Genomic DNA, 20,157 nt, shown 5'->3' with positions numbered 1-20,157 from the left:
AAGCGTAGTCGAGCTTGATGCCCATGTTTTTGCACCAGAGTTTAACCTCATCGGCCGTGAAGTTCGTGCCGTTATCAGTGATGATGCTGTGGGGGACGCCATAACGGTGTACTACCCCAGATATGAAGTCTATCACAGGTCCGGATTCGGCCGTTTTAACTGGCTTGGCCTCTATCCTGTTGGTGAATTTGTCCACCATGACCGATAGGTACTTTTGCTTGTGGGTTCCCCCTTTAAGGGGTCCAACCATGTCAAGCCCCCAGACCGCGAACGGCCAGGTGATGGGTATAGTTTTGAGGGCGGTGGGTGGCATGTGGCTCTGGTTAGCAAAGAGCTGGCAACTGACGCATCGTTGGACTAAGTCCTGAGCATCTGCCCGGGCCGTCGGCCAATAAAATCCTGTATGGAAGGCCTTGCCTACAAGGGCCCGGACTGCAGCGTGGTGCCCGCCGAGTCCGGCGTGAATTTCAGCCAGAAGATTTCGCCCTTCTTCTTCGGAGATGCACCTTTGGAGGACTCTGGTTGTGTTTTTCTTATAAAGCTCTCCCTCGTGGACCTTGTACGCTTTAGATCGCCGCACTATGCAACGGGCCTCATTTTGGTCTTCGGGGAGTTCCTGCCTGATTAAGTAGGCTAGGAATGGTTCCATCCACGGGGCAATGACTGCCATTATTTCGTGGGCCGAAGGTGTTATTTCATTGGCTGAGCCATCGATTGTGTCAGATTGTTCCATGTTGGGTGGTGCGGTTGGTTCCGGGTTGTTATTTCCGGACTCCTCTTCCCATAACATGGATGGCTTAAAAAGCCGCTCCAGGAAGATGTTTGGAGGGACGGCGTCGCGTTTTGCGCCGATGCGTGCCAACATGTCGGCTGCCTGGTTATTATCCCGGGCTACATGGTGGAATTCGAGTCCTTCGAACCGAGCTGACATTTTTAAGACGGTGTTGCGGTAGGCTGCCATTTTCGGATCCTTGGCATCAAAGTCTCCATTTACTTGGGATATTGCGAGGTTTGAATCCCCGCGCACCTCTAGGAGTTGAATACCCATGGAGGTTGCCATCCGGAGACCATGTAGAAGGGCCTCATATTCGGCTGCTTTGTTGGAGTCCGTGTACATTATCTGAAGTACGTACTAGACTGTGTCTCCGGTTGGGGACGTCAATACGACGCCAACCCCTAAGCCGGCTAACATTTTGGAGCCGTCGAAATGCATGATCCAATTGGAGTATGCGCCGTACTCTTTAGGGAGTTCGGCTTCGGTCCATTCAGCGATGAAGTCAGCCAAAACTTGTGACTTTATAGCTCGCCGTGGTTTGTAGGTTATGTCGAATGGTAAGAGCTCAATGGCCCATTTTCCAATCCTGCCCGTCGCCTCTCGGTTGTTTATAATGTCGTTGAGAGGTACTTCGGAGGCAACTGTTATCGAACACTCTTGAAAGTAGTGTCGCAGCTTCCGGGATGCCATGAACATCGCGTATGCTATCTTTTGATAATGTGGGTACCGGGACTTGCATGGAGTTAAGACAGTGGATACATAGTACACTGGTGTTTGAAGAGGGAATTTGTGCCCTTCTGTTTCTCGTTCGACGATGAGCACCGGGCTTACAACTTGATGTGTTGCCGCGATATATAACAACATTGGTTCGGCCAAGTTGGGCGCGGCCAGGACCGGATTTGTTGCCAATATGGCCTTTATTTCTTCGAGTCTGGCCGTGGCAGCATCCGTCCATTCGAAGTGTTCGGTGCGCCTGTGGAGGTGTGTCACAGCCCTAGCTTAGCCTTTGCTTGTCCTTGCATGATCGTCATATCATCATGTTTCATTTTCTCAAAAACTTGAAATGGGGATGGCAGAAACGCCCAGCACCACTCAAACCAACTAGGGTTACTAAAATACTTTTTCAATGACCCACAATGCCCTTTGGAAATGTTCATGATTTCTGATAAAGGTGAAAACCTCTGCCAAAAATGATGAATATAACTATAGGTCATTCCTGTATTTTTGAGTTAAATCATAATATATTTGAATTGGGGCATTTGAATTCTATATATATTTTAGAATGCCCCAAATATTCTGGTATAATTTGTGGGCCGTTGGAATAAACCAACTAGTGTCCACAATTTGTCTCAGGAGTATTAAAAATGAATTAGCATTTTTACTAATTCAAAACATAGGAATAAAAATAGAAAACAGAAACAGAAAGTAGAGAGAGAGAGAGAGTTTTACCTGGCGCTCACCTGGCCTGGCCCAGCACGGCCCAGCCCATTGGCCTGTGCCAGTCATCGTTGTCCTCTCGCCAGTCGGACAGGGCGCGTGCCCGACGCGCTCGTGCGCTCCGCGCGCCACGCGAGCTCCCTGCCTGCCTGCGTCCCCGCCGCTCTGGATCCCTCCGCGCACGCCACGCAGCCTCCCCGACCGCCCCTCACTCTCTATCGAGCTCTTCGCCTCCTCTGCTCCCTCTCCCTCTCATGACCGAGCGCAGCCGTCGCCGCCGCCCATCGTTGCCGCAACCACCGGTCACCCCACGCCTCACCGACGCGGCCACGAGCTCCGCCTCGTCCCTCTATTCCTCCTCACCGAGCCGCCGACGCCGGAAGCCCCTGGATGCCGCAAGCACCGCCGTTCCCCTCGTCGGCCACCGGAGATCGTCGCCGTCGATTTGCCGCCTCCGGTGCCTCCCCGAGCTCGCTGACCCTCCCGTTTGACTCACTGTGAGCTCCTTCGCAGCTCCCCTCTCTCCCCATGCTCTGTTGCGCCGTGTACCCGCCATTTCCACCGGAGCCGAGAGCCGACCGCCGCCGTTCTGGTCGCCGCTGTAACAAGAGCTGGAAAAACTCGTTCCCGAGCACGGCTACGAGCTCAGCAGCTCCGCAGCAAGCTAACGCCGCCACCAACTTGTCTTCCCGTGCACCATAGCACTGTGCCGCTCGATCCCGAGCGCCGGCAACCACCGCGGGTTGCACTCCGGCGAGCTCCGGCCTCCCCATGACCCAGCACCTGCACCGTTCGACGCGCGGGAGCAAGAGCTTTCCAATGCACCCAGACACGCTTCGAACGGTGGCCCGTAGAGCAAACCCGACGCGGGCACAGCCGCGGTCTGTCGTCATCGGCGGTTAAACGCCGGTGGCTGACGTGGCACCATTAGTTTAGGTGCTAATCGTGTTTTGTTATTGCCTGTGTCAATGACATGTCGGTCCCCGAGCATAATTAGGATAGTCTTATTTTATGTTAAGATTAGTACTAATATGTGTGCTCCCACCTATCATCCACCCAAACCAGCCTGAGACACTGACATATGGGTCCCATAGGTCAGGTTTGACATGGACGACCCAGTTGACCTGCTGACGTCACACCTATGTCATATTGACGCAGTAAATCCTTTTCTGGATTTATTCTTATATAGGAAATTCCAGAAAATCTTGCAAACTTCAATAATTCATAGAAATTAATCTGTAACTACAAATGTAAAGATTTATATATGAAAAATGATCAGAAAAATCCAATCTATCGATATGTAATGGTTTCATGCATGTTAGAGCAACCTAACCTTGCTGTTTAGATGAAACAAGTTAATGCACCTTTATGACTTCATAAAATGGGTTGGCATTTGAATCTTTTGTTCAAATGGACTCATCTCAATCTGTTCTAGCTTGCATTAGGCCAAAACAAATTCATATTGCCATGTCATAGCATGCATCATATTGTTGTATATCGTCATGTGATGATTGTGTTCGACGTATCTTTCGTGTTAGGTTCTGCCTCCGAGGATACCTATGATTGTCCGACTGAAGGGCAGTATCCTACTATCACTCCATCAGGCAAGCAAAACCCCCTTGTTCATTCCGATACAATCCTACTCTCTCGCTCCTGCTCTCTTTTACTGCATTAGGACAACAACGATTCATCTGTTACTTGCTGCGGTAGCTGAACCCCTTTATCCTCTGCATGACCTGTCATTGCCACAGTAAATAGATGAAACCCACTAGCATGAGTAGGAGTTGTTTGAGCCCTGATGTGCCTACTCATTCTTGCTTGTTTGTCATGCCTACTACTGAGTTCATGTAGGAGTACATGGTAGGTTGTCTCATTGAAACCGTCCTCAGGAACTGAGTTCTGTGTTTGTGATCCATGAAACAGGTACTACCACGCATTGGGCCCGAAACCAATGGACCCTCTCGGCTTCTTAATCACCCTTGTACTCTGTCCAGGAGTTGCAACTAGTTTCTAGTGTTTGTAGGATATGTGTTGGAGGCCGTGCGTAGCGCTGACCCTAGGGGTGGGCTATGATGCGGTAGATACACCGTGGCCCAGTGTATCGAGCGCCCGTTTGGTGTCTCGAGAACCCTGCACACATCGTTTGGGGCTGTGAGCGAAACCCCGGCCGGATATCCTCGCGGATGGAACCCGAATAGGCGATAAACCTGGACTAGAGACTTGAGTGTTTAGGTAGGCCGTGGCCGACACCTTCGCTGGGCTTCCGCTTGAAGGTTGCCGAGTACATGTCGTGTAAACGGCGGTAAGTGGTGAGAGCGTGTGTGAAGAAGTACACCCCTGCAGGGTTAACATCATCTATTCGAATAGCAGTGTCCGCGGTAAAGGACTTCTGGGTTGCCTGTACAGTTCATAGACAAGTGAAACTGGATACTCTAAAATACGCAAGATAAGCGTGAGTGCTATGGGTGGCGTTCTCGTAGGGAGACGGGGGCGGATCCATAGTGGTGTATCGATATGGTAAATATGTGGACTCGTGTGCGCCACCTCAAAGAGTTACTTGCAGTCGTAGTTCAGGATAGCCACCGAGTCTAAGCTGGCTTGCTGCAGTTAAACTCCACCACCCCCTTTGTTGATAATGATGCATATGTAGTTAGTTCTGATGTAAGTCTTGCTGGGGACATTTGTACTCACGTTTGCCTATTTTATGTTTTTTGCAGAGAGACTTTAGTCTTGCTAGTAGTTCCACGTGGACTTCGACGTTTAGCTTGTTACCTCAGCTACGATCTTGTGCCCTCGGCAGGATCTGGTAGATAGTTAGGCTTTTCAGCCTTTTTCATTTGTAGATGTCTGTACTCAGACATGATACGCTTCCGCATGTGCTTGATCTGTATGCTCTGAATGTTGGGTCATGAGACCCATGCTTGTAATATTGCGCTCCTCGGAGCCTATTGAATAAATACTTGAGTCGTAGAGTCGCGTTATGATGCCATGTTGTATTTGCACATATCGAGCATATTGTGTGTATGTTATTGAAATGCTTGGTATGTGTGGGATCTGACTATCTAGTTGTTTATCCTTAGTAGCCTCTCTTACCGGGAAATGTCTCCTAGTGTTTCCACCGAGCCATGTAGCTTGCTACTGCTCCGGAACACTTAGGCTGGCTGGCATGTGTCCTTCTTAGTTCCTGTGTCTGTCCCCTCGGGGAAATATCACGCGATGAATACCGGAGTCCTGTTATCCCGCTACAGCCCGGTTCACCGGAGTCCTACTAGCCCAGTGCTACAACCTGGATTCACTCGCTGATGACTGACACGTTCGATGCTGGGTCATGGGTGCTTATCCCTGTAAGTTTGTGCCACTTTGGGTTTACGACTAGACATGTCAGCCCGGGCTCCTTATCATATGGATGCTAGCGACACTATCATATACGTGTGCCAAAAGGCGCAAACGGTCCTGGGCAAAGGTAAGGCGACACCCGCGGGAATACCGTGCATGAGGCCGCAAAGTGATATGAGGTGTTACATGCTAGATCGATGTGGCATTGAGTCGGGGTCCTGACAACTTTGGTATCAGAGCCTGACTGCCTGTAGGATTACCAAGCCAAACTGGTCGAAGTTGTGTCTAGAAATGCTTTAGTTATGTAAGGTAATTGATTGTGGGATGGAACGTAAGGCTCTTTTTACTCCTTATACCTCATGGCCTTCTGATCTGAGTCATCCTCTTCTCTTCTACGGGGATTAAGAACTAGGCCTTCTCATCTATCTATCAAGATGACCTGTTACTAATCCATAGACTTATAGAATTGGTAATTTCAAATCTCAGTTAGTTTTACTACTTCCGTATGTTCATAACTGTTGATCTCGAAACCTTGATATTGTGCTTCGGAGTGGCTATGCCACCATTTTTGTAGCATGTCTCCAATCTTTTTGAGCATTTACAGCCGTTATGCTGTCCGAGTCATCCCAGGTTTCTAAACAATTTGATGCACTTGCAAATCCTTTCCCTCTGGTATTGATGTTCCTTTGGGCCAAGTTAATCACACTAATTGCTGAGTTGAGGTATTCTATTGCCTCGACATATATGTTGGAATTATTATTATGACCCTAGGTGTCTTAGGGGATCATCTAGTAATCTAGCATGATTTGTGTCCCAGTGTGATGATTCTGGCCTTTATTCCCGAAAGCATCCCGTGATGCAATTTAGTTAGTAGGTATTCTACTCCTGGGTTTTGAACCCGATATTCACCCTACTCACTTCATGTTGATAGTGTTTGCTCGTTCCTTTAGGTTATTAGTAACCTTTGCGATAGTTCTCGAGGTTCGTGGTATATCATTCTTCCGAATACCATGAACTACTTATGGCAGCAGTTCCTCGTTGAACCAAAAGATCACAAAAAAAGTGCTCTCGGTGAATTATCGATTCTATGTTGTGACCCTGCCAGTCCTACCTCTCTGCACGAATTGTCTGGAAGAAATATGTTGAACGCGTTCGACATTCTAATCCATGGATCCACAACTCAGGAAATCATATGTTCTTTTGAGTTGTCCCTCTTAGATATCTTATGACCCTCGTCTATCAATTGATAGACAAGAGTAGTTGTGCACTCAAGCTCATCGATGCTTATTATTCTTGTGGTCCGTCAAGCCATTCTATTTTAGAATGACTAGGAGAAACAAACCCCAGTACCTTATCCATTTCTAGGATTGGGTCAAAGCAGTTGTATTCCGCAGATCAAATGCCATCCAGTTTTGATTCTGTTCTACCCTAGAGTATTACCCCCTTTATGTCAGGATTGTCATGAGAACTGCAACATCTCTCATGAATTCTTGACGCTGTGATACTTCTTGCCATCATTACTCATTCCTCGGTTCCGTGTTGTCGCAACTGGAATGCCGGCAAGTGAACCATGATGTGTGAAATCAATACTCCTAGTAACTTTGTTGCTTGGTAGTTAATGGACAATATTCTCATTCTTAGTGTGTTGATTATTGAATCATCACCCTAAGGTTGATTGTGACACCTAGTCCATTTTCCTGGTGCACACTTCGATTGATGAGTTAGGATCTTGTCAAGTCCTCGCTCATTTGATCATACCATCTTGCCCTCAAAAGCAAGATTGTTCTCGGGATTAGTAACATACAGGTGGTTCGTGATTTTCCGAATTTCTTCTCGGAAGTATCACCAGGTTGTCACCTGGCCACTATGTTGAGTTCGTGATCAAGTTGGTTTTCGAAACCACCCTTTCTCCAAGAATCTGTGACGGATACCCTAAGAAGGTTGGTTAAGCTAAACAACAACTTGGAGAGTTGGAAGATAAAAGCTTGTCCGACTTAGTTCATTTAAAGGGATATCCTTTTGTGTGTGTGTTGAAGAAAGATGATACCTTCACCAATTGGTCCTCGTGATCAGTTGTTGGATCTGTTGTCTTGCCAAAACTTTGACTTTAGTATGGGCTATCATCAAGTCAGATCAGAACCAACGATGTTCGTAATGTTGTCTTACTCGTGGTTGATTCCTCGAACATATACCATTACATCTTTTGGTCTGACCAATGCTATCACCCTGTTCACATGATGGTGGAAGTCCAGTGATATGGAAATTCCGATGAGGTGTTGTTGAGCCCATCAGCAGCATTTTATCTCCCCCATGATTCATGTTGGGCATCAACCTAGTGTTGGAAACTTTGTAAGCATTGCCTTCATGTTCCGCTCATGAGGTATAAGTCTGGATGGAGAAGTGACTTCCTCGAACTCACGTGCATTTGATGTAAGTTGTCGCCGTGGATTCAAGAAAGCATGTTTGCTTCCTATGGAATCATCCCAAGTCAGTCATGCATGTGCAAAGTATTCTGTGGTTTGATAGACTGATCATCTTCATTCCGTATGTATCCCTAGCACACCAAGCCACTGACTGATTTGTTCCAAGAAACGGAATTCCTTCATAAGAGCTAGTCATATGACTTATGCAAGGACTTCGTTATCCGCAATGATGGTTCCCCACCTGAACTCGGTAGTGTTTTATCTTAAGACTACTATGTGGTCATGTTTGTTTGTGACAGCGTGTTCACACATGTTTAGCAGAACCAGCTCATGTTTTGGAGCTTGCTATCGTAGTTCATCCCCCGACAATCTCGCAACGTCATCTCGTCGATTTGTGTTGCAAACTTTCATTTTTTCTTTCTGGACTTGATGAGTCTGGAATGTCCTGACACCAACCAGATCTGAATCTCAGGCAGATATGATGGTTGGAACATTTCCGACATTTGCAATTTGTTCCCTGCTTGCACCGCCTTGTGCCAATTTCCATGGGCTGCCCCTCTCAGTAATTGATGTCTAGGATCATCCTCAGAAGTAGACTTACCATGAGTCCCATCCATTTCCGGTGACAAGAAAAATCATCCATTGCGTTGTCTTCAACAAGGTAGTCCACATCATCCATTCTAGTCTGAGTATGTCATTCTTTCGAATTCCTTCAAATGATCGATTGTGATTGCCTTAGGCTGGTATAAAGAGTCTCAATGATCTCTATATCAAAAGTAATTCTTTTTGCCACTTAAGGGAATATTTCTGTGGGTCACCTTCCTTAAGATGTCTCGTTATGGTATCATGGCAACTCAACTCTTCGCTATGTGGACGACCGTTCACCACCTTCTTAAGTGTGGAATTGTGTCTACATAGTGAATCTTCATCATCTGTTACACTCCATCCCTCTGGATGTATGTTTCATGTCTCAACTCGAGAAATATTCAATGTCTCATTCCGCGAGTTGATCGTCGGTTGTTCGATCTTCGAGAAGATTGATCCTTCTAGAGTTTTCCTTCTCCTCTCATTGCCATGATAGCTGGAGTTCTCAGAGCAAGACGTCGAGACAAAGATGCTGATCGAATCAACATTCTTTTGAGATGCAACCTGGATCGTGAAGATTGCGTTAGTTGCGTCCCCCCTTCATCTTACCCTACGCTTGAATCTCGGGACGAGATTCTTGTTTAGTGGGGGTGACTTGTCATAGCCCTAGCTTAGCCTTTGCTTGTCCTTGCATGATCGTCATATCATCATGTTTAATTTTCTCAAAAACTTGAAATGGGGATGGCAGAAACCCCCAGCACCACTCAAACCAACTAGGGTTACTAAAATACTTTTTCAATGAACCACAATGCCCTTTGGAAATGTTCATGATTTCTGATGAAGGTGAAAACCTCTGCCAAAAATGATGAATATAACTATAGGTCATTCCTGGATTTTTGAATTAAATCATAATTTATTTGAATTGGGGCATTTGAATTCTATATATATTTTGGAATGCCCCAAATATTCTGGTATAATTTGTGGGCCGTTGGAATAAACCAACTAGTGTCCACAATTTTTCTCAGGAGTTTTAAAAATGAATTAGCATTTTTACTAATTCAAAGTAGAGGAATAAAAATAGAAAACAGAAACAGAAACAGAAAGCAGAGAGAGAGAGTTTTACCTGGCGCTCACCTGGCCTGGCGCAGCACGGCCCAGCCCATTGGCCTGTGCCAGTCATCGTTGTCCTCTCGCCAGTCGGACAGGGCGCGTGCCCGACGCGCGCGTGCGCTCCGCGCGCCACGCGAGCTCCCAGCCTGCCTGCGTCCCCGCCGCCATGGATGCCTCCGCGCACGCCACGCAGCCTCCCCGACCGCCCCTCACTCTCTCTCGAGCTCTTCCCCTCCTCTGCTCCCTCTCCCTCTCATGCCTGAGCGCAGCCGTCGCCGTCGCCCGTCGTTGCCGCAACCACTGGTCACCCCACGCCTCACCGACGCGGCCACGAGCTCCGCCTCGTCACTCTCTTCCTCCTCACCGAGCCGCCGACACCGGAAGCCCCTGGACGCCGCAAGCACCACCGTTCCCCTTGTCGGCCATCGGAGATCGTCGCCGTCGATTTGCCGCCTCAGATGCCTCCCCGAGCTCGCTGACCCTCCCGTTTGACTCACTGTGAGCTCCTTTGCCGCTCCCCTCTCTCCCCGTGCTCTGTTGCGCTGTGTACCCGCCGTTTCCACCGGAGCCAAGAGCCGGCCGCCGCCGTTCTTGTCGCCGCTGTAACAAGACCTGGCAAAGCTCGTTCCTGAGCACGGCTACGAGCTCAGCAGCTCCGCAGCAAGCTAACGCCGCCACCAGCTTGTCTTCCCCTGCACCATAGCGCTGCGCCGCTCGATCCCGTGCTCCGGCAACCGCCGCGGGCTCCACTCCGGCGAGCTTCGGCCTCCCCACGACCCAGCACCTGCACCGCTCAATGCGCGGGAGCACGAGCTTTCCAACGCACCCAGATACGCTTCGAACGGTGGCCCGTAGAGCAAACCCGACGCGGGCACCGCCGCGGTCTGTCGTCGCCGGCTGTTAAACGTCGGTGGCTGACGTGGCACCATTAGTTTAGGTGTTAATCGTGTTTAGTTATTGCCTGTGTCAATGACATGTGGGTCCCCGAGCATAATTAGGTTAGTCTAATTTTCTGTTAAGATTAGTACTAATACGTGTGGTCCCCACGTGTCAGCTTTGACTTTGGTCAAGTCAACGTTGACCGGTCCCACCTGTCATCCACCCAAACCAGCCTGAGACACTGACATATGGGTCCCACAGGTCAGGTTTGACCTGGCCGACCCAGTTGACCTGCTGACGTCACACCTACGTCATACTGAGGCAGTAAATCCTTTTCTGGATTTATTCTTATATAGGAAATTCCAGAAAATCTTGCAAACTTCAAAAATTCATAGAAATTAATCTGTAACTCCAAATGCAAAGATTTATATGTGAAAAATGATCAGAAAAATCCAATCTATCCATCTATAATTGTTTCGTGCATGTTAGAGCAATCTAACCTTGCTGTTTAGATGAAACAAGTTAATGCACCTTTATGACTTCATAAAATGGGTTTGCATTTGAATCTTTGGTTCAAATGGACTCATCTCAATCTGTTCTAGCTTGCATTAGCCCAAAACACATTCATATTGCCATGTCATAGCATGCATCATATTGTTGTATATCGTCATGTGATGATTGTGTTCGACGTATATTTCGTGTTAGGTTCTGCCTCCGAGGATACCTATGATTGTCCGACTGAAGGGCAGTATCCTACTATCACTCCATCAGGCAAGCAAAACCCCCTTGTTCATTCCGATACAATCCTACTCTCTCGCTCCTGCTCTCTTTTACTGCATTAGGACAACAACGATTCATCTGTTACTTGCTGCGGTAGCTGAACCCCTTTATCCTCTGCATGACCTGTCATTGCCACAGTAAATAGATGAAACCCACTAGCATGAGTAGAAGTTGTTTGAGCCCTGATGTGCCTACTCATTCTTGCTTGTTTGTCATGCCTGCTACTGAGTTCATGTAGGAGTACATGGTAGGTTGTCTCATTGAAACCGTCCTCAGGAACTGAGTTCTGTGTTTGTGATCCATGAAACAGGTACTACCACGCATTGGGCCCGAAACCAATGGACCCTCTCGGCTTCTTAATCACCCTTGTTGCATATCGTCATGTGATGATTGTGTTCGACGTATCTTTCGTGGTAGGTTCTGCCTCCGAGGATACCTACGATTATCCGACTGAAGGGCAGTATCCTACTATCACTCCACCAGGCTAGCAAAACCCCCTTGTTCATTCCGATACAATCCTACTCTCTCGCTCCTGCTCTCTTTTACTGCATTAGGACAACAACGATTCATCTGTTACTGGCTGCGGTAGCTAAACCCCTTTATCCTCTGCATGACCTGTCATTGCCAAAGTAAATATATGAAACCCACTAGCATGAGTAGGAGTTGTTTGAGCCCTGATGTGCCTACTCATTCATGCTTGTTTGTCATGCCTGCTACTGCTTAGAGTTGAGTCAGGTCTGATTCATCGGGGATGAATCAGAGGTCTGTGAACATGTCCTACTGTGTGTGAGCTAAGTGTGTGAACACGATTTGGTAAAGGTAGCTGTGAGAGGCCATGTAGGAGTACATGCTGGGTTGTCTCATTGAAAACGTCCTCAGGAACTGAGTTCTCTGTTTGTGATCCATGAAACAGATACTACCACGCATTGGGCCCAAAACCAATGGACCCTCTCGGCTTCTTAATAACCCTTGTTCTCCGTCCAGGAGTTGCAACTAGTTTCTGGTGTTTGTAGGATATGTGTTGGAGGCCGTGCGTAGCTCTGACCCTAGGGGTGGGCTATTATGCGGTAGATAAACCGTGGCCCGATGTACCTAGCGCCCGTTTGGTATCTTTGGAACCCTGCACACATCGTTTGGGGCTGTGAGCGAAACCCCGTCCGGATCACCTCGCGGATGGAACCCGAATAGGCGATAAACCTGGACTAGAGACTTGAGTGTTTAGGTAGGCCGTGGCCGACACCCTCGCTGGGCTTTCGCTTGAAGGTTGCCGAGTACATGTCGTGTAAACTGCGGTAAGTGGTGAGAGCGTGTGTGAAGAAGTACACCCCTGCAGGGTTAACATCATCTATTCGAATAGCAGTGTCCGCGGTAAAGGACTTCTGGGTTGCCTGTACAGTTCATAGACAAGTGAAAGTGGATACTCTAAAATACGCAAGATAAGCGTGAGTGCTATGGGTGGCGTTCTCGTAGGAGACGGGAGCGGATCCATAGTGGTGTATTGATATGGTGAATATGTGGACTCGTGTGCGCCACCTCAAAGAGTTACTTGCAGTCGTAGTTCAGGATAGCCACTGAGTCAAAGCTGGCTTGCTGCAGTTAAACTCCACCACCCCCTTTGTTGATAATGATGCATATGTAGTTAGTTCTGATGTAAGTCTTGCTGGGTACATTTGTACTCACGTTTGCCTATTTTATGTTTTTTGCAGAGAGACTTCAGTCTCGCTAGTAGTTCCACGTGGACTTCGACGTTTAGCTTGTTACCTCAGCTACGATCTTGTGCCCTCGGCAGGATCTGGTAGATAGTCAGGCTTTTCAGCCTTTTTCATTTGTAGATGTCTGTACTCAGAGATGATAAGCTTCTGCATGTGCTTGATCTGTATGCTCTGAATGTTGGGTCATGAGACCCATGCTTGTAATATCGCGCTCCTCGGAGCCTATTGAATAAATACTTGAGTCGTAGAGTCATGTTGTGATGCCATGTTGTATTTGCACATATCGAGCATATTGTGTCTATGTTATTGAAATGCTTGGTATGTGTGGGATCTGACTATCTAGTTGTTTATCCTTAGTAGCCTCTCTTACCGGGAAATGTCTCCTAGTGTTTCCACCGAGCCATTGTAGCTTGCTACTGCTCCGGAACACTTAGGCTGGCCGGCATGTATCCTTCTTCGTTCCTGTGTCTATCCCCTCGGGGAAATGTCACGCGATGAATACCGGAGTCCTGTTAGCCCGCTACAGCCCGGTTCACCGGAGTCCTGCTAGCCCAGTGCTACAGCCTGGATTCACTCGCTGATGACCGACACGTTCGATACTGGGTCATGGATGATTGTCCCTGTAAGTTTGTGCCACTTCGGGTTTACGACTAGCCATGTCAGCTCGGGATCATTATCATATGGATGCTAGCGACACTATCATATACGTGTGCCAAAAGGCGAAAACGGTCCCGGGCAAAGGTAAGGCGACACCCGTTGGAATACCGTGCGTGAGGCCGCAAAGTTATATGGGGTGTTACATGCTAGATCGATGTGGCATTGAGTCGGGGTCCTGACAAGGCGATAGAGGGGCAATGCCTTTTCTCCCAAACAGGAAATGCAACGTCTTAGAGCCGCCACACATCTAGTCAGTTGTTGTATTTGTTTGAGGTCTTTTGGGGTATCCAATTGTAACAGAGCTTGGATCTTGGCTGGGTTTGCTTCAATTCCTCTACCGGATACAATGAAGCCCAAGAGCTTTCCGACTGGTACGCCGAAAACGCATTTTTCCGGGTTGAGCTTAATGTACATGCTCGGAGGTTGTCGAATGTGAGTCTCAAATCGTCTACTAGAGTTTCGACGTGTTTGGTCTTGACGACCACATCGTCTACGTATGCCTCCACTGTTTTTGCCGATCTGGGTAGCCAGACATGTCTGAATCATGAGCTGATATGTTGCGCCGGCGTTTTTGAGTCCGAAGGGCATTGTGTTGAAGCAGAATGGCCCGTATGGGGTAATGAATGCCGTTGCGGCCTGGTCTATTTCCGCCATCTTGATTTGATGGTATTCGGAATATGCGTCGAGGAAGCACAATGAGTCGTGCCCTGCGGTAGCATCGATGATTTGGTCGATGCGGGGAAGGGGGAAAGGATCCTTTGGACAGGCCTTGTTAAGGTCTTTAAAATCGACACACAGGCGCCAGGATTTGTCCTTTTTTGGTACCATTACTAGGTTTGCTAGCCAGTCCGGATGTTTTATGTGTCTGATGAATCCGGCTTCTAATAGTTTGGCTAGCTCCTCTCCCATTGCCTGTCTTTTGGGTTCGGAAAATCGCTGAAGAGCCTGTTTGACTGGCTTAAATCCTTTTAGGATGTTTAGGCTGTGTTCTGCTAGCCTGCGTGGGATTCCTGGCATATCTGAAGGGTGCCAGGCAAAAATGTCCCAGTTTTCCCGAAGGAATTCTCGTAGTGCGGCGTCTACATCGGGGTTTAATTGTGCCCCAATGGAGGCCGTCTTTGTGGGGTCCATTGGATGGACCTGGAATTTGACTATTTCGTCTGTGGTTTAAAAGAGGTGGACTTAGATCTCTTATCGAGTATCGCATCGTCCCTATTCACCGTGGAGCGCAACGCAGTGAGTTCTTCTGCCGCTAGGGCTTCGGATAGTGCCTCTAGGGCTAGTGCAGCTGTCTTATTTTCAGCGCGGAGTGCTATATCCGGATCACTGACAAGAGTGGTAACTCCATTGGGCCCAGGCATCTTAAGCTTCATGTACCCATAATGGGGTATAGCTTGGAAAATTGTGAATGCCTCTCGCCCTAGTAAAGCGTGATATCCGCTGCTGAACGGGGCCACCTGGAATGTGACCTCCTCGGACCTGTAATTGTCCGGCGAGCCGAACACCACATCTAGTATAATTTTTCCTGTGCAGCGTACTTCCCGACTAGGGATTATTCCTCTGAAGGTTGTGCTGCTTCGCTCAATGCGGCTCCAGTCTATTTCCATTTTTCGAAGGGTTTCCTCGTAGATGAGGTTTAATCCGCTTCCGCCATCCATGAGTACCTTGGTAAGACGAAAGCCGTCCACTATTGCACTGAGGACCAATGCGGCTGGTGCTCGGGCTATTCGGAATTTAGGTTCGTCGCTGGCATTGAAGGTGATAGCCGTGTCGCTCCATGGATTTGTTGTTGCTACTTGGTAGACTTCGGCGAGGCTGCGGATTGTTCGTTTCTGCATATTATTTGATGCGAAAGTCTCGATGATTGTTAATACCGTACTGGTACTGTTGGTCTGGTTCTCTAGGGCTAGAAGCTCTTCGCCACTTTTGGCCACCTGCCGTAGTATCCAACATGCTCAAAGGCTGTGTGTTGGAGTGGCGCCCTCTGTACTATGGCTTTTACAGGGTCCGCTGAGCCGTACCTCCAGTACGGTTCCATGCCCTTTAGGGGGTTTTTGCTTTTTGGTTTTTGTCCCGGGTGCTTGAGCATGATGCACCCTTTTGTTTCGGACTAGGGTTGTGTTTGGAGCCGGATTGTCCCAAAACATAGTTTTGATTTTCCAGGTGCTCTCCATCGCACAGTACTTTCGTACTATTGACACCAGGTCGGCGAAGCGAGTAATTTCGCGGTGACTTATGGCATTAGTGATTCCCTTGTCCGTGAAATAGTTGCGGAAAATTGCGATTGCGCTTTCCTCGCGGCAGTCCTTTATCCTGTCCATAACCAGGAGGAATCTGGCCCAGTAATGATGTACTGTCTCCGAGGGCTCTTGCCGGATTTGAGATAGATCGCTTATGTTTGGGTGGGCGGGTGGAACTAAGTCCGGATCCCTGCCCAACTTGAGGCTCAAGGGCCGAAAAGTTTCCGAATTTGGAAGTTTGGATTGCTCGACGTTGTCCAACGAGTCTGGTCCGTTGCCTGACTTTAGGTTCAGTACTTGATTAACGTCCATCCCTCCGCGGGAATCCGGCATGGAGAGATCAGGAGTCCGGACATAACTGGTTTTTAATATAGAAGAAGAGTCGCGGCATTGTTCCTCTACCACCACAACATGGTGGGTATCCTGGGAAGAGTTAATCTCTCTCAGATCGGTTTTAAGCCCAATCTGACCGTAGTCTGTAGCGACTCCCAAGGCGGCGATGCGATCCAAGAGCTTGTTTACGGAAGAGAGCTCCATCGGATCCAGCTGCTCGGCGAATTCCGAGTTGACGTGAAGATCGCTTTTGATGACCCGAGAGGTCATCGTCGGAGCGGCGGCCGAACAGGCGGTCATAAGAAAACCACCTAGCCAGACAGTTTGGCCGGTGGCCAAAGCTCCCTTGGCAATAGTACCGTCTTTAAAGACGGGAGGAGGCATCCTTCCTGATTGCGACGGCACAAAGGAACTCTCAATGAAAGCACCAATGTCGGTGTGAAAACCGACGGATCTCGGGTAGGGGGTCCCGAACTGTGCGTCCAGGCGGATGGTAACAGGAGACAAGGGACACGATGTTTTTACCCAGGTTTGGTCCCTCTCGATGGAGGTAAAACCCTACTCCTGCTTGATTGATATTGATGATATGGGTAGTACAAGAGTGGATCTACCACGAGATCAAGGAGGCTAAACCCTAGAAGCTAGCCTATGGTATGATTGTTGTTGTTGTTGTGTCCTACGGACTAAAACCCTCTGGTTTATATATACACCGGAGAGGGCTAGGGTTACACAGAGTCAGTTACAATGGTAGGAGATCTACATATCCGTATTGCCAAGCTTGCCTTCCACGCCAAGGAAAGTCCCATCCGGACACGGGACGAAGTCTTCAATCTTGTATCTTCATAGTCTTGGAGTCCGGCCGATAGTGATAGTTCGGCTATCCGGACACACCCTAGTCCAGGACTCCCTCAGTAACCTTTGCGATAGTCCTTGAGGTCCGTGGTATTTCCTTCTTCCAAATACTATGAACCACTTATGGCAGAAGTTTGTTGGATCAAAGGATCACAACGGGAGTGCTCTCGATGAGTTCTCCATGCTATATTGTGACTCTGCCAGTTCTACCTTTCTGCATGAATTATCTGGAAGAAATCTTGAGCTTGCTTGACATACTAATCTATGCATCCACAACCTAGAAAATCAGATGTTCTTTTGAGTTGTCCCTCTTTAGTTTTATCCTGACCTCCATCTATCAAGTGATAGTCAGGAGTAATTGTGCATCCGTGTTATCGAAGCTTATTATTCTTGTGGTCCGTCAAGCCATTCTATCCCGGAATGACTAGGAGAAACAAACTCCAGTACCTCATCCATTTCTAGGATTGGGTCAAAGTAGTTGTACCTCGCAGATCAAAATGCCAACCCAGCTTTTGTTCTATTCTACCCTGAAGTATTACCCACTTTATGTCGGGATTGTCATGAGAATTGCACTATCTCTTGTGAATTCTTGACGTAGTGATACTTCTCGCCATCATTATTCATTCCTCGGTTCCGTGTTGTCACAACCGGAGTGCCGACAAGTGAATCGTGATGTGTGAAATCAATACTCCTAGCAACTTTGTTGCTTGGTAGTTAAAGGACAATAATTTCATTCTTAGCGTGTTGGTTCTTGAATCATCATTCTAAGATAGATTGTGCTACTTAGTCCTTATCTTCTAGTGCACTCTTCGATCAATGAGTTAGGATAGTGTCAATCCTTGCTTATTCGATCACATCGTCTTGCCTGAAAAGCAAGATTGTTCTCGAGCCTAGTTACATATCGGTGGTTCATGATGTTCCGAATATCTTCTCGGAAGTATGGCTGGGTTGTCACCTGACCACTATGTTGAGTTCGTGATCAAGTTGGTTTCTAATAAACCACCCTTTCTGCAAGATTTCGTGTTGGATACCCCTGAGGTAGTTGGTTAAGCTAAACAACAACTTAGAGAGTTGGAAGATAAAAGCTTGTCCGACTTAGCTCATCCCAAAGGGATGTTTTTGTGTGTGTGTTGAAGAAAGATGGTATCTTCATCGATTGATCCTCGTGACCAGTTGTTGGAGCTATTTTCTTGCTAAAACTTTGATTTGAGTATGGGCTACCCTCAAATCAAATCAGAACCAATGATGTTCGTAATGTTGTCTTACTCGTGAATTTTCCTCGAGCATACACAATTATATCTTTTGGGTCTGACCAATACCATCACCTTGTTCACATAGTTATGGAATTCCATCTCCATGGGAATCTGGATGAATTGCTGTTGAGCCCATCCACAACATCCTTTTCTTCTCCATAGTTTTGTTGAACATTAAGCTGGTGTTGGAAACTTTTTAAAGCATTTGTTCATGCTAGCTCATGAAGCATATGTTCGGATGTAAGAAGTGAGTTCCTCTAGTTCATGTGCATTTGATGCAAGTTTCCGCCGTAGGTTCGAGAAAGTCAATATTGCTTCCTTTGGAATCGTCCCAAATCAGTGATGCATACGTGCGAAGTATTCTACGGTTCGAAGACTTGCAACCTTCATTCTATATGTATTCCTGGCACACCAAGCCACTGATTGATTTGTTCAAGGAGAAGAAGTCTCTTCTTAAGAGCAAGACTTATACAAGGACTTCGATATCCTTGTTGATGGTTCCCTCACCTGAACTCGGTAGTGTTTTATTATAAGACTACCACGTGGTCATGTTTGTCTGAGACAGCGTGTTCACATGTGTGTAGCAGAACCAGCTCATGTTTTGGAGCTTACTATCGTAGTCCATTTCCCGAGAATCTCGCAACGTTGTCTCGTCGATTTGTGTTGCAAACTTTCATTCTTCTTTCTAGACTTGATGAGTCTAGATTATTCTGACACCAACCAGATCTGAATCTCAGGCAGATATGATGGTTGAAATGTTTCCCAAGAATTATAATATTGGTCTCACTGTAACCGGTTAAGTGGATGTCGTGGCCAACACACCCAACCGGAAGACCTGTTATTGTAGTATCTTGATTGAGAAAGTTGGCCACCTCCCCATAGGGATTTCGCAGGATTTACTCCATAGTTGTCCCTTATGGATTTTTGTGCTCCCAAAGTCCGACCTTTACTTGATGCTCTAGATACCAAACCATATCTATGAATGGGTTACGCTAGTACATCAAGGAGAATATTAGAAGCGGAGTGCTAAATGTCTCTCAGTCGATCATCCAGATTTTGTCCCCTTGGTCTCGCTAAGGTGAAATCTGAGAAAGTGTTATCTTCCTTTGCATCTGCATCGTCCTTCACTATTCATCATGGTAGAGTGTTGTGTTGTCAGCACCCTTGACACGGATGTTGGTAAAACCTTGATGATTATGGAAATGCTCAAGTTCTTGAAAGCACGCACAAGCATTAGGTGCTATCATAGTTACTAACTGGGATTGTTCTCAGTTTCTCGGTTATGCTATAACCATTCCAATAGTGGAATCACTCTCTGCTATTGAGTTTCTCCCCAGTTACTAGAATCATTCCCAGCATTTGTCTTTCGTTCCCAGCTTGCACCGTCATTGTGCCATCCTATCTTGGGTCCCATCCATTTCCGATGATAAGCAAAATCATCCCTTGTGTTGTCTTCAACAAGGTAGTCCACATCATCCATTCTGGCCCGAGAATGTCATTCTTTCGGACTCCTTCAAATGATCGATTGTGATTTGCCTTAGGCTGGTATAGAGTTTCAATGATCTCTGAATCAAAGGTAAATCTTTTGCCACTTAAGGGGATATATCTACGAGTCACCATCCCTAAGGTGTCTCGTTGTGTTATCATGGCAACTATTTTCCTCGCTACTTTGAAACCTCATCAAATTGTTTCTTCCATCCTTCATGATGTGTGTTTTGCCTCTCAACTCAAGAGGTGTTCTACATCTCATTCCGTGAGTTGATCTTGTGATCATTAAGATGATCC

Source organism: Triticum dicoccoides, chromosome 7B, assembly GCF_002162155.2.
Source record: "Triticum dicoccoides isolate Atlit2015 ecotype Zavitan chromosome 7B, WEW_v2.0, whole genome shotgun sequence".
Lineage (NCBI taxonomy): Eukaryota > Viridiplantae > Streptophyta > Magnoliopsida > Poales > Poaceae > Triticum > Triticum dicoccoides.
The sequence above is the reverse complement of the archived record's forward strand: the minus strand, read 5'-3'. Positions refer to the sequence as shown.